Source organism: Lytechinus pictus, chromosome 1 (genome assembly GCF_037042905.1).
Source record: "Lytechinus pictus isolate F3 Inbred chromosome 1, Lp3.0, whole genome shotgun sequence".
NCBI classification, from domain to species: Eukaryota; Metazoa; Echinodermata; class Echinoidea; order Temnopleuroida; family Toxopneustidae; genus Lytechinus; species Lytechinus pictus.
In genome coordinates, this window is record NC_087245.1 from 24,911,959 (window position 1) to 24,927,662 (window position 15,704).

General features: G+C 34.3%; 1 long non-coding RNA gene across 1 annotated transcript; it reads right to left on the reverse strand.

Moving 5' to 3' along the window:
• Positions 1-5,081: 5,081 nt before the first annotated feature.
• Positions 5,082-15,388, reverse strand: LOC135155650 (uncharacterized). Its single transcript, XR_010294811.1, has 3 exons — positions 15,273-15,388; positions 14,618-14,784; positions 5,082-9,362 (listed from the first exon to the last, which is right to left on the reverse strand). It is a non-coding gene; the product is annotated as an uncharacterized LOC135155650 (long non-coding RNA).
• Positions 15,389-15,704: the final 316 nt, after the last annotated feature.

The following is a 15,704-nucleotide window of genomic DNA, read 5'->3' on the forward strand; positions in this document are numbered from 1 at the left end:
CTTTCCTGAACCTTTGAGTTAGCAAAGCTTTTCTCAGTATCTGTAACTGAACGAGGTAATAGAGAGAAAAGGAGAGGGAAGGAGAAAGAAGAGAAGAGACTGGCCACTCCAATAAGTCACATTGCATAGGAGCCATTGCTGACTTCAAGTCAGTCTTTTACCTCAGTTAAAGACACTTCTCACGAGTTAATATTAAATTCACTCTCAGACTAAAAATATGCGTTCAGAATTCACACAATATTTCGATTCCATGTACTTCTTTCCTGAACCTGTGAGTTAGCAAAGCTTTTCTCAGTATCTGTAACCGATCGAGGTAATTAAAGAAAGAGAAACAGAGAGAAAAAGAGAGAAAGAAAGGCTACTCCAATTAAAGTCATATTGCATAGGAGCTATTGCTGACTTCAAAGTCAGTCTTTTACCTCAGTTAAAGATACTTCACAAATATGAAATACATAATGTTATGAGTTAAACCCACTTCACTCTCAGACCAAAATAATATGTTCAGAATTCACAAAACAAAATCATTTCCATGTACTTAATTCTGTCCTGAACCTTTGAATTCGCAAAGCTTTTCTCAATATCTGTAACTGATCTAGGTAATACAGAGAGAGGAATAGAGAGAAAAGGAGTGAAAGAAAGGACGAGAATGGCTTCTCCAATTAATTGCATAGGAGCTATTGCTGACTTCAAAGTCAGTCTTTTACCTCAGTTAAAAATACTTCACAAATATGAAATACATAATTTTTTTAGTTAAAACCCACTTCACTCTCAGACTAAAAATATGCGTTCAGAATTCACACAATAATATTCCAATTCCATGTACTTATTTCCTGAACCTTTAGGTAAGCAAAGATATTCTCAGCATCTGTAACTGATCGAGGTAATAAAAGATATATAGATAGAAAAAGACAGGGAATGAGAAAGGAAAGAGACTGGCCACTCCAATAAGTCACACTGCAAAGGAGCTAAAGGCTTATTTCAAAGTCAGTATTTTACCTCAGTTAAAGACATTTCACATAAATACATAATTTAATGAGTTAAAATCAAATTCACTCTGACTAAAAATATGCGTTCAGAATTCACACAACAATTTTCTGATTCTATGTACATGTACTTCTTTCCTGAACCTTTGAGTTACCGAAGCTTTTCTCAGTATCTGTAACCGATCGAGGTAATAAAGAGTGAGAAATAGAAAGAAATGAAGAGACTGGCTACTCCAATAAGTCACATTGCATAGGAGCTATTGCTGACTTCAAAGTCAGTCTTTTACCTCAGTTAAAGATACTTCACATATGAAATACATAATTTTATGAGTTAAACCCACTTCACTCTCAGACCAAAAATACTTGTTCGGAATTCACAAAACAAAATCATTTCCATGTTTATTTTTTTCCTGAACCTTTGAGCTAGCAAAGCTTTTTCTCAGTATCTGTAACCGATGTAGGTAATACAGAGAAGAGAAATAGAGAGAAAAAGAGAGGGAAGGAGAAAGAAGGGAAGAGACTGGCCACTCCAATAAGTCACATTGCATAGGAGCTATTGCTGTCTTCAAGTCAGTCTTTTACCTCAGTTAAAGATACTTCACATGAGTTAAAATCAAATTCACTCTCAGACTAAAAATATGCGTTCAGAATTCACACAACAATATTCCGATTCCATGTACTTCTTGAACCTTTGAGTTAGCAAAGCTTTTCTCAGTATCTGTAACCGATCGAGGTGATTAAAGAAAGAGAAACAGAGAGAAAAAGAGAGAAAGAAAGGACGAGAATGGCTACTCCAATTAAAGTCATATTGCATAGGAGCTATTGCTGACTTCAAAGTCAGTCTTTTACCTCAGTTAAAGATACTTCACAAATATGAAATACATAATTTTATGAGTTAAACCCACTTCACTCTCAGACCAAAAATATATGTTCAGAATTCACAAAACAAAATCATTTCCATGTACTTAATTCTTTCCTCAACCTTTGAGTAAGCAAAGCTTTTCTCAGTATCTGTAACTGATCTAGGTAAAAAGAGAGAGGAATAGAAAAAAGAGAGAAAGAAAGGACGAGAATGGCTACTCCAATTAAAGTCATATTGCATAGGAGCTATTGCTGACTTCAAAGTCAGTCTTTTACTTCAGTTAAAGATACTTCACAAATATGAAATACATAATTTTATTAGTTAAACCCACTTCACTCTCAGACCAAAAATGTATGTTCAAATTTCACAAAACAAAATCATCTCCATGTACTTAATTCTTTCCTGAACCTTTGAGTTAGCAAAGCTTTTCTCAGTATCTGTAACTGATCTAGGTAATAAAGAGAGAGGGATAGAGAGAACAAGTGGAATGCCTCTGGCGGTCTCATCTGCATCACGCGATTCAATAGAGCAGCAGTGATGTTCAGTGATAATTGGTTACTTTTATGTCCACGTTTTATGAACTAGACCAATACACTTACAGAGATATGATGGTAATTCAACAAATACCCCCAACATTGCAAAGTTCATTGACCTTACAAGACCTTTGACCTTGAACATGTGACCTAAAACTCGCACAGGATGTTCAGTGATACTTGATTACTCTTATGTCCAAGTTTCATGAGTCAGATCCATAAACTTTCAAAGTTATGATGGTAATTCAACAGATACCCCCATTATGGCCAAAGTTCATTGACCTTTGACCTTGGTCATGTGACCTGAAATGCACACAGGATGTTCAGTGATACTTGATTACTCTTATGTCCAAGTTTTATGAACTAGACCAATATACTTTCAAAGTTATGATGGTAATTCAACAGATACCCCCACTATGGCCAAAGTTAATTGACATTTGACCTTGGTCATGTGACCTGAAATGCACACAGGATGTTCAGTGATTCTTGATTACTCTTTATGTCCAAGTTTTATGAACTAGACCAATATACTTAAAAAGTTATGACATTTCAAAAACTTAACCTTGTTAAGATTTTGATGTTGATTCCCCAACGTGGTCTAAGTTCATTGACCCTAAATGACCTTTGACCTTGGTCATGTGACATGAAACTCGAACAGGATGTTAAGTAATACTTGATTAACTATACGGCCAAGTTTCATGAACTAGGTCCATATACTTTCTAAGTTATGCTGTCATTTAAAAAAAATAACCTTCGGTTAAGATTTCGTGTTGACGCCGCCGCCGCCGTCGTCGGAAAAGCGGCGCCTATATTCTCACTCTGCTATGCAGGTGAGACAGAAGCTATATTCACTGTATTTCAATTGACATTCATCAATATAATCATTGTTACGATGAACCTCATTTTATCTCTACTTCCTATCATATTACTAACACAATCATCGTAAACCTTTTTTTACTTCAAGCATGAAATAGCTTGGTTCTGGCATGGACCTATTGGTACTGGTAATGGTTTTCATAAATTTGAAGTAGAGATGAAGCACTATATAGATCTCGAATAAAATACAAACTTCCATGTTGATCTTAATAGCTTGGCTTTGAAAGCGCGTTTCTATAAATTTGAATACACAAATTACGAGTTAGATCTACAATATGAAACAAACTTTTTTTATTATTTTAATCATTATTTAACCACCATCAGCTCAAACTTATTGGCTATTTCTGCATCGTATCATCATTATCACCCTATACCTGTTTTGTTACTTCTAATTCTGTTTCAGCTAGGTCTAAGAACAGACAGTTAGGCCCTTGTTTTGCCAGGAGTTTATGACTGTTCCCGTTTTCCTTTATAAGTTGATTCGTTGATAATAACGTTTATCTAAAATCCACAGTACTTCTAGTACCAACCGTGGAAACTTGTCTACATCTACTAATATATTACGTACATGCAAGTATTTGCAAAAGTTCATACAGCAATTTCAATAACAAATGATAAAATCGTACTTATATCAATGATTGATGTTTACAAGACATGTAAAAATAATTCAGCAAAAAGAATGTTAATGATATTAAACGTACCTTCAAACGAACGAGACGGTCGATGGTTGTATGCATATTGAGCAATGACTAAAGCGAGAAAAAAATGGTCGTACGAAAGATTTAACGAATAACCGATAGATGAACGAATATTTGAAAATTAACAGGTTTTCTGTTTGTTTTCTTGCTCGCCGAAAAACTAACTCCGGAAGGCGAAACGCTGAACAAAAGTTTTCGTCAAACAGTGTCAAAAGGCGCGACCTCAATTGTTTTTTCAGAATAGTCGAGCAACCCTAGTCACTTTCGAAAAAATATAACTTTTAGTTGACAATGCAGCAATCTTCTTGACATGAATTAATAAATCTTAACGAGCTGGTTTAAGAATAAGCTTAAAAGTGTCAGGCGCCTATTGGGGACCTACTGTACAAATTTTGCCTAGAAATCCTGACACTAAACTTGGCCTCACAAACCAGCTCAATAAAATTCATAGTTTCATTAAGATCATGGAGTGACTGCTGTATTGTTATACAAGTTATAAAATACTAGCGCAGTTAGGTTTCCCCGGTTGAGACACCGACAAAACCCACGAAAGATTTTACTCTCGCGGACCAATATTCATAAAACCTTGTAAGTCTAGAAATCATCTATTGTGAACACGGGATGTGAACTAACTAGACTTGCCTCCTAGTTTTAGTGCTATGTTAGATATTCGGGAGCAATCCATACCTGAAACGTAAACATAAAAAATCCAAGTCAGTGAAATAGCTCGGGTTCGATAATGGTTTCTCTAACTTGTAATATACATGTATATATAATGTTAGTTCTTTACCAATGTTATAAAACGATATTCACTGTCTTTGTTTTATTTGACAATAATCATTATCAATATCATAATCATCGGTACGATGAGCCTCATTTTATTTCTACTTTCTATCATTATTGCTAACACAATCATCATCATATACGTTTTTTGTTACTTCAAGTAAGCTTGGTTTTGATGTTTTCCATGAATCTAAATCATCAACCAAGCACTAGATCTAAAATAAAATACAAACTTCCATGTTAATTTAATAGATTTGTTCTGAAAGCGGTTTCTATAAGTTTGAATACACAAATTATGAGCTAGATCTACAATATGAAACAAACTTTATTTTCTAATTTATTTTATCATTATAACTACCATCGGTTCGACTAAACAATTTTTTGCTATTTCGGCATTGTATTCCTTATCACTTTCATAATTATCACCTTAAACCTTTTTTTTTTGTTACTTCTACTTCTTTTTCAGCTAGATCAAATAACAGAAAGTCGAGCCTCTGTTTTGCCAGGAGTCTACATGTATGATTGTTATCATTTCCCCTTTCCTATCTAAAATCCACAATAACTTTAGTCCCAATACCAACCCTGTACATTTGTCTAGATCTACTAGTATTATTATATTACGTGCGTGTAACTATTGTTAAAACTTCAAACCACAATTTCAATAACAATTATACTTATATGAATGATTGATGTGTATAAAACATGGAAAAAGAATTGTCAAAAGAATGTGAATAGTATAGACGTACCTTCAAAGGAGCGAGACGGTCGATGATTATGTGCATATTGAGCATGACTAAAGGCAAGAAACAAATGGTCGTATGAAAGATTCAGCGAATAGCCGTGTGGATGGACGAATAATTTAAAATTATATTTACAGGGGTTTTTTTCGCCGAAAACCTAACATCGGAAGGCTAACGCTGAACAATTTATTGTACGTTTAACGCGCGACCTCAACTTTTTTTTTCAAAATATAGTCGAGCTATCCCACTGAGGCTAAAAATTACGTAACCTTTAGTGACAAAGCAGCAATCAACTTGACATGAAATAATAAATCTTAACGAGCTAGTTTAAGAACAAGCTTAAAGTGTCAGGCGCCTACTGGGGACCTAATGTATCAATTTTGCCTAGAAATCCTGACACTAAACTTGACCTCAACAAACCAGCTCGATAAAATTCATAGTTTCATTAAAATCAAGAAGTAGTTACTGTATTGTTCTACAAGGTAATTACTCGTGCAGAAATTTATTCATGTTGATAAGGTTTGCTCAGGTCTCCATAATAAATCCTTAATAAGTCCAGTAACTGTGGTAACCATCTTTTTTACTGATGACTATTCAAACTAGACTTGCCTCCTAGCTATATATTACTGTGTAGATATTTGGGGCATTCCATGTACCTGTAACATAAACACAAAATTCATGTTAATGAAATATCTTGGCTCTGATGGTCTCTCTAAATTTGAATACTTAAATTATTCGCTAGATCTAGAATATACAACAAAATTCCATGTTAATGAAACAATGTTTCTGAAAATGATTTGTATAAATTCGAATACATGAAAATAATACACTAGATCTAGTAACATTACTTGTTGAAATAGCTTGATACAAACTTCAATGTTAAAAAAAAGCTTGGTTCTTATAATTACTATAATATACTGTAGAATACTTAACTTGTGCACAAGAGCTAGAATATAACAAGAAATTCCATATTGATTAAATAGCTTGGTTCTGATAATGACTTCTTTAAATTCAAATACATGAATACACTAGTCCTAGAATATAAAACAAAATTCCATAATAATGAAATAGCTTGGTACAAACTTTCATTAAAGAAATAGCTTGGTTCTTATTTCTATAAATTCGAATACACCTGTACATGTACATGAATTATGCATAAGATATACAATAGAAATCAATTTTTTATAATAATCTTTATTATTATCACGGTTATACTAATCATAATTATTACCATCGATACAAAACTACCTGTCAGAAATTGATAGGCTCTGATAACGGTTTCTATTAATTCAAAACATAAGTTATGCACTAGATCTAGAATGTAGGCCTAAACAAAATTTCATTTAATAGCTTGATTCTGATAATGCTTTTTAACAATTCGAATACATGAATTAGATAAAAAATATAAAAATAAATTCATTGTCATTTCTTTAATAATCATCACTTTTGTACAATAATCATTATATCTATCATAATCATACATATTGCCATTAACTCAAATTCCATGTTTGGCTCTAAAAATGGTACCTATAAAGTATGTGCAATAGATCTATAGACTATAAAACGAAATTCATTGTCCTTTTCATTTCACAATAATCCTAAATATCATCACTGTTATAATCTAATCTTCTACTTCTGTTTCAGCTACTTTCTGAACAGAAAGAAAGGCTTATGCTTCTCTCAGGTACTTGTAGTTATGATTGTAAAATAAATTTGTTCTCTTTGTATGCAGCAATAGCCCATTACCATCTCAAATCCGCGATCATTTTACCACCATGCTTGCAAACGATATCTATATCTATAATGACATTATGTGCGTGGGACTATTAACTTCAAATTGCAGAACAAAAATTTAGACAAATACAATCTGAGCATATACAATTTAGATCTACTTTGTATGAAGAAGGGGAATTCTAAGCTATTCTCGTCCTTGTCCACCTTTTGAATTTGAACATTGGCCCTTTCCCATATGCACTCTTTATATGGCTATATGTCTACATTGTGCCTATTATTCATAACCCATCCAGTCTCGCTCATGCATGTCATACTTGACTTGAGGATTACCAAACTAATTTTCCATGGGCTTACAACTCGATTACGGTACTATTCAATGAACCACACTTTGATGATTAAGAGTATAATGTTTAGCTATAAAAATTAAAAATATAATCGGCATACCAACATGAAATACACAAGATTACGGCTGATAAAATCAATGCAACCAATCTTACCTTGAAAACGAACGAAACGGATAATCTATAATTAGCATACCGAATAAAATCTACAAAATTAAAGCAATATATCTCACCTTGTATTGAATAAACGTGACGTCCGTGTCTTTTCAGACGCGAAATCGATAAACGCCCGAATTATCGAAATGTGTTTTTATGCTAATTTCACCAGCCAGAATCTTGGCGTGTGAAAGTAGTTTCATTCAGGGGCGGTGCTAGGGTATCATCATCATTAAGGGGCTTGATGACGTAAAAGTGACGTCATTTTTTCATCAACTGAATGATTCAGATATTATGATATTCAAAATTTACTGTCATGCTCAAATAAAATAAAATTACATTAGCATAAAAATCATATTCCAATATTGGTCCAATAGAATTAAACGATCCAAAACTCTTAATATATACAGTCCCTTCGTCTTAATTCGTTTTCTATTTCTCATCTTTGTTAGTATTATTTAGATCATCACTTAAAAAAAATCATAGGGGATAAGGCCCCTGCCCCCTCACCATGGCACCGCCCCTGTTTTTTTAGACACTACGCACAATACTCGCTAAAGAACGATTAAGCGAGATTGTCGGGGTAAAAGCCTTACTACCTTTTTTCCAAAAAAAAGTTGTAAAGCTTTCGGCAAACATTTTATCAAGAAAAATTATGCAACTAACTTTGATTACCAGTAGGTGACAACACAGCAATCTTCTTGATATGACACGATGAACTTTATGGAAAAAGGCTAAAGAATACATTTCGGCCAGGCGCCTATCCTAACGGGGGGGGGGGTGTAAATGAACTTACACTACGAATCCTGACACTAAAACCTAAACTTAACCAATTTCCATAAAATTCATAGTTTCATTAAGATCATGAAGTGATATTGCCGTATTGTTCTACGGGTAAAAGGACTCACTCATACAGCAACGTTTGATCAGTCTCAGCATGTTCATCTGTCCAATCCAATTTAATCAAATCCAATTCAATGATAGCATCGTCATGTATCCATGGTCACAACACAAAGTTAGCGTCAAACACATTTTCATCTCAGGTCCAATGAAGGAATCTTTCTCCATAGCTTCATAATCATGTCTCTGACCGCTGATATTCACAAAATCATCAAGTTCAAATTGATTATCAAGGGTAGAACGACCGTCCGGAGACCCATCAACAAACCCGCCGTAAGGTTCGGATAGTCTCGGCGAAGCTCTACCGTTAAAATGGTGTCTAGGCCGCACACAAAAAGTGAAGAGTTTTCCTGTTCAAGAATAAAACGTTGTAAACTAATTTTGTATCCCAAGTTTTCCAGTTAATAGTCCAATGTTTTAATATTCACCAACTGCCTGTAAAATGGTTTCTAAAGTACATTCTGTCCCGTTTGAGAAGCGTCAGTTTCGTTGAGCGTACTTGGCCCATCCTCGGAGAAAAAAATGATTCCAGGTTTAATCACGTGATGGAAATGTGACGCATAAATTTATGTCCAGAATTCAGTTGGCGCCGATTACTGAATGTACCTGTGCAGTGAGCGAGGAAAAAGGGGCCATGTTTAGCTTCCTTCTTGTCCATCTTCTAAAAGTTTTAAAGTGGTAATGTGCGTCGTACTTCATTCCATTTTAATTTCCCAATTTCAGAACTAATTCTAGATACCTTGCGAATTCCCAAATCTGTAAAATTAATAAAAGACAAAAAGGGATCATAAATATCTGCATGTGCAATAAAGAGGGAGGGATTGCATTTATAATTTTCATTTCAAAATTTAACAAAAATTTAAAATGTAAGGCAAAACAAGATAATATACAGAAATGAATAAAAAGGAACCCACTGGAAAGCAAAGTTTGTTAATGTGGGTTCCCTGCAATAAACAGTTGATTCAAGTTAATCCTTCAATAAAATTTAAATCGTAATTAACAAGGTTCAATATCGAAAAATACTAATACTACTAGTCTTAAGGAAAATACATATCAGGACAATAAACCTAAGCGATACTATTATGCCCAAATATGGCCTGTATTCTGCAATGTGTATGGTCATGTTTGGACCTTGATAATTGTGGGAAAGATGTCTGTTGAGAATTGATGACAATTTTGTGAGAATTATGCAGGGACGGCAAAACTGGGGGCAGGAAAGCAAGTTCATTCAAGGCAACCTTGTTATAGGCCTGCGATCCGATTTTGGAATAAAACACATAGTAAAATCTGATGCGAATATTGAGACATAGAATATCTTACTATTTAAAGTTCTAAATCATCTTTAAAAATGAGGTTCAAATTATGTTGCAATACTACTTGTTAAAATTTAAAGCGATTTGAATATCCAGTCTTTATGACGTCATAGCAATCGTATGATTGGCTACGATTTGAATCCAATTTGGCCTATAATCCAAAGTAAAGGGCAAAATGTTTGTAAAATTTGTAATCATCAAAACTTGTTATATTCGTATTCTTACCTTTAATTTTCAAATCAAATAAAGAGATATTTTTAATTCACATTTTAAGAAAATAAGCAAAATGTGATTTGTTCCAAACTCGGATCGTGGACCAGTCTTAAGATGTGCGGAGGCTTCAGGACACCTGACTGCGTGACGTGATATGACCATAGATACGACAGTCGGCACGTGCCGCGCACGCTTTAATATATTATTGATTATCTGTCAATTAAATTAACGGATCGAGGAAATATACCTAGTAGACTTGTTAACTGCAAAAAAAGGGGTGAACGCTGCATTTTTTAGTACAAATGTCCCACTTGGCACAAATGTTCCTTGAGTAAAAAAAAAAGGATTCATCCAAAGAGACACGCTGTATCTATGCAAATAAGCAAGTAATTTGCATAAATTTGCATATTATGTCGATATAGTAAAAACAAGTATTTCAGAATATATTTTTAACCAGAACTGCCCTAAAATTGGAAATAAAGACTTAGGGTAAGAAAGGGAAGAAAATTGTCATAAAATATTGGGATATCCTTGTTTATTATTACCTAATTTACATAAATTATGCAAATTATAATTTAAAACAAAGTATGTTTTCATGAATCCTGAACTGTTTTATAAATAACAGCAATTAATACACAATGTCAACATTCTACATGAAAGATAATATATCAGCGAAAACATCGATATGCTTCATGACAGTATTAGTGTCTTAATTTGCTTAGAAAGAGGGCAAATATGTCAAAATGTATGACGTGATATTGCGCTAAAACGAGACCAAAACAACCTCTATGTCACAGTCACACTCACGAATCGGACAATAAAGCGATCAATGGTATGTCATTCGAGATAACACAATCTCAACACAATAGCTTCCATCGGCTTCTCGTATCGCTTTTGTTGGTGTGTCTGCAACACCGTAATCTATGGTATATACGGGCAAAATGCATTTCGGTATCGGTAAAACACTATTAATTTTGTTTTATTTGTTTCTAATTTGTTTCTCTTGGAAAATTTACAGGAGACATTGCTTTGCAGGTTACTGCTTTAATGAAGCTCTGGCACATGAATCATGACGAATGTACCCCACCTCAATCCATATTTTAACTTTGTTAAAATATATATCTTTTGGAGACCCCAAAGTGGCAAAACTGCATTCCCCGCGGCATTCCCGCTACTTTACAAAACCAGTTTGACTTGTATTATCAACTTAGAAAAGACAGTTGTATGAGACATCAGTTAACATGTTTCCAGAAGATAGTTTTTTTTTATTTAAGCCTACGTCCATGGGAGCCCTCCGAATTTACCCCATCCCCTCTCTGTATTTCGACACTAAATAAAAAAAAAAATATCGTGTTTTAAAGCCACCGGCAAGGCAAATTGCGTTTTTGGTATAATAAAGCAACTTTTATATCTATATTTCATATTTATCTATATTAATATTATTATTATCATTAATATTATTATTATTATAATTGTTATTATTATTATTGTTGTTGTTGTTTTGCAGTTTGTAATAATGCTCTAGCACAGTAAAGGCTATAACCCAACAGGAGCATGCCTAGGATACCCTTTCCCCTTTTGGTTTTATGTATTCAAAAATAGTTTATTGTCTTTAGAACTCATATCTTGGAATAGATTGAGGTGAAAATACTCTACAATTGGCATGTAGAAGAGCTGTGGTACATTGAAGAAAAGCCACACGTAAGCTCTAAAATACCCCTTTATTGATTCCACTCTATGTTAAATTTAAATATTTTTAGAGTCCATTCGGAAGAAAGATACATTTCTACTACACACAGTAAAGCCTCTTTACTTTCTCCTCTTGAAAAAAACAAACATAGAAGGCATTGTTTTATATCGCATAAAATAAGTTCGTGTACATGACGGTGGCCTGTCAAAGTTGCCCAACCCTTTATTTTGTTTTAACAATATATATTTAGAATATCGTCTAAATGAAGCCCTCATCTGGAAAAGGGCACTTATTAAAGGCAGCATCTACATTATATAGAGGAGGCTCTGGTACTTGGAAGCGGGGGCTGAAGCACCCGCAAGATTTTTCTGAAGGGGGGGGGGGCTGTGCTGCGTGTGTTATTCTCCATAGACAGCACCCCCTGGAATTCCGGCAGATGTGACAAAACGAAAAAAAGAAACGTTACCAAAAAAAAACCCTTCATTTTGTAGTGCAATCCATTTTGTTTATTTGCTTGTTAAATTTCTTGATGTTAATTTGAAAAGCAAAAAAGTTTCAATGTAAAATTTTGGTCCGAAGAAATCTAACAAGCTTCAGCCCCCTCTTCCCAGTGCCAGGGCCTCCTCTATATAATGTAGATGCTGCCTTTAAGAAGTGCCCTTTTCCAGATGAGGGCTTCATTTAGACGATATTCTAAATATATATTGTCGAAACAAAATAAACGGTTGGGCAACTTCGACAGGCCACCGTCACATACACGAACTTATTTTAAGAGATATAAAACAATGCCTTCTATATTTTTTTTTTTCAAGAGGAGAATGCAAAGAATATAAAAATATAGATATAAAAGTTGCTTTATTATACCAAAAAACGCAATTTGCCTTGCCGATGGTTTTAAAACACGATATTTTTTTATTTAAAGTCGAAATGCGGAGAGGGGATGGGCCGGGGTAAATTCGGAGGGCTCCCGTGGGCGTAGGCTTAAATAAACAAAAAAAAAACTTTCTTCAGGAAACATGTTGCCTGATGTCTCATAAATCTGTCTTTTCCAAGTCGATTATACAAGTCAAACTGGATTTGTGGCGGGAATGCAGGGGGGTGCAGTTTTGCCACCTCGGGGTCTCCAAAAGATATATATTTTAATAAAGTTAAAATATGGATTGAGGTAGGATACATTCGTCATGATTCATGTGCCAGAGTTTCATTAAAGCAGTAACCTGCAAAGCAATGTCTCCTGTAAATTTTCCAAGAGAAACAAATTAGAAACAAATAAAACAAAATTAATAGTGTTTTACCGATACCGAAATGCATTTTGTCCGTATGTATCATAGATTACGGTGTGGCAGACACACCAACAAAAGCGATACGAGAAGCCGATGGAAGCTATTGTGTTGAGATTGTGTTATCTCGAATGACATACCATTGATCGCTTTATTGTCCGATTCATGAGTGTGACTGTGACTTAGAGATTGTTTTGGTCTCGTTTTAGCGCAATATCACGTCATACATTTTGACATATTTGCCCTCTTTCTAAGCAAATTATGACACTAATACTGTCATGAAGCATATCGATGTTTTCGCTAATATATTATCTTTCATGTAGAATGTTGACATTGTGTATTAGTTGCTGTTTTTTAAAAGCAGTTCAGGATTTATGAAAAAATACTCTGTTTTAAATTATAATTTGCATAATTTATGTAAATTAGGTAATAATAAACAAGGACATTCCAATTATTTTATGACAATTTTCTTCCCTTTCTTACCCTAAGTCTTTATTTCCAATTTTAGGGCAGTTCTGGTTAAAAATATATTCTGAAATACTTATTTTTACTATATCGACATAATATGCAAATTTATGCAAATTACTTGCTTATTTGCATAGATACAGCGTGTCTCTTTGGATGAATCTTTTTCTTTTGACTCAAGGAACATTTGTGCCAAGTGGGACATTTGTACTAAAAAATGCAGCGTTCAACCTCTTAACAAGTCTACTAACCTGTCTTTTTTAATTAACACATATTATCATGCTTGAAATGTACAACACCCTCAGATAGAATGCAAAATAATGTTGATTTTAAAAAGCCTCTCTTGTTCTTTTCATAAATTGATTGACAACTATTTACATTCAAGAATTTCTGCTGGCGAGATCGAAGATGGCGAGAGAGGGGGGAGAGGGGGGGGCAGGGGGTCATCTACTCAGAATTAGCTGCAGAATGAATTCTTTCATTGAAAATTATTTTCAGATGCTTTTATTATTTGTTACCGTAATACTAGAGCAAAGGATGAAAGAATAAATACATGTCTAGGGAATTTTGAACGTGTATATAAAAGTAATATCCGTTTAATCTCGGGCCTTTCTCGGTCTCTCAAGTTTGAGACCAGGAATCATGTAAACACCAAAAACGCTCTTCGGCTCTTGATGTTTACAAGTCAATACATGTTTTCATTATGCATTTAACATATCAAAGTTGATTTCCAAACCTCAGTATTATTTTTATCGAAAATGTCAAAATTCTCGATTTTATTCCCACAGTGTATAAATGCTGTTTAACTTTAAGTCCATCACGCTAAAAACTAATTATTTAAGCTTTAAAAAGGATGTTAAACTGTTTTGAAGTTCTTTAAAAATAATTCACCAATTAAGAATTATATTAAATGTTTAAACAACTTGGGAGTTATGGGCTGAAACGTGCTATTTTTTTTACCATGCAGATTATTTCAAATTATAACAAAGTAACAAAAGTGGTATCAACTTGAAGGAATGTAATTTTCTTTCATATAAAGTATTTTCTTACTTAGATCGTCCAGCGTTCTCGATACAGCCAGGATATAGGCAGCAGCTTGGCGCCCTCGACTTCTGATCTGGGCTGCTTCTTGCCAAGGTGGTTCTCCGCCGCTTTGAGTTTCAGTGTCTCCCTTCCAGCTATTTCGAAAGCCGACACCGTCTCCTCCTCCCCGCCTACTAGATGACAAAACAAAATTAGGGCAGTATAGTGTTAAATCTCGCGTCTTAATATGAATTAATATGATCTCGCTAAATGCTGACAATGCGGTGGTTTTTTTTTATGTCAAACCGTGAGTGAAATGAAAACCCCCTCTGTTGATTAGGCCTACGGCCTTCTCGTTAAAAAAATGGATTAGGCGTCTTTCTTACATCATATAATTAAATGTACTTTAAAATAAATTACAACCAATGGAATAAGCTTCACTATCTTTGTATTTCAGTAGAAATGTAAATTAATCATATTGATTTTAATACAAGCTTGAAGAAATAAGTTTCATTATCTATCAAAGCAAAGGGATAAACCATTTGACCACATCATCGCATAGGCTCTGAACATTAGCATGCCTCTGTTTAAAGTAACAAAAAGGTCATTAAAATTTAACTTTATGCCTTTAACAGTTTATAAAAATACATGATTCAAATAATAATCTAACCTTTATTCTTACCTTTCTGATGACATTAAATATCTAAATCTGAAGGATGCTATTGATAAACGTGAAATCGTAGCCCCTCATTCGAACAAAATGCGATCTAATAATGATCTGTTAAAGCGCGGATGAATAAATTTTCGCATCTTGGGTTAGCGGTGCATGCATCTGGCATAACAACAACGGCATTCGCCATCGTAAAACTTTAATCCAAAACAGCCTTCCAATCTGTCAGTGGTGACTGGGGACGGATACAGGTTTATTCAAATGATGAGGGGGTGGCACAAGACATTGCTGACCACCCCCTAGCCCCCCCCCCCAGAAAAAGGGGTTATCATGCTAATAAGTAATAATTTCCTTCTTATTTTAGGGACAGTTTTCAGCATCCCCCCCCCCCGATCCACCAATAGTAATCATGCATTGGGTAGTTTTAAAACACCGCAAGTATGA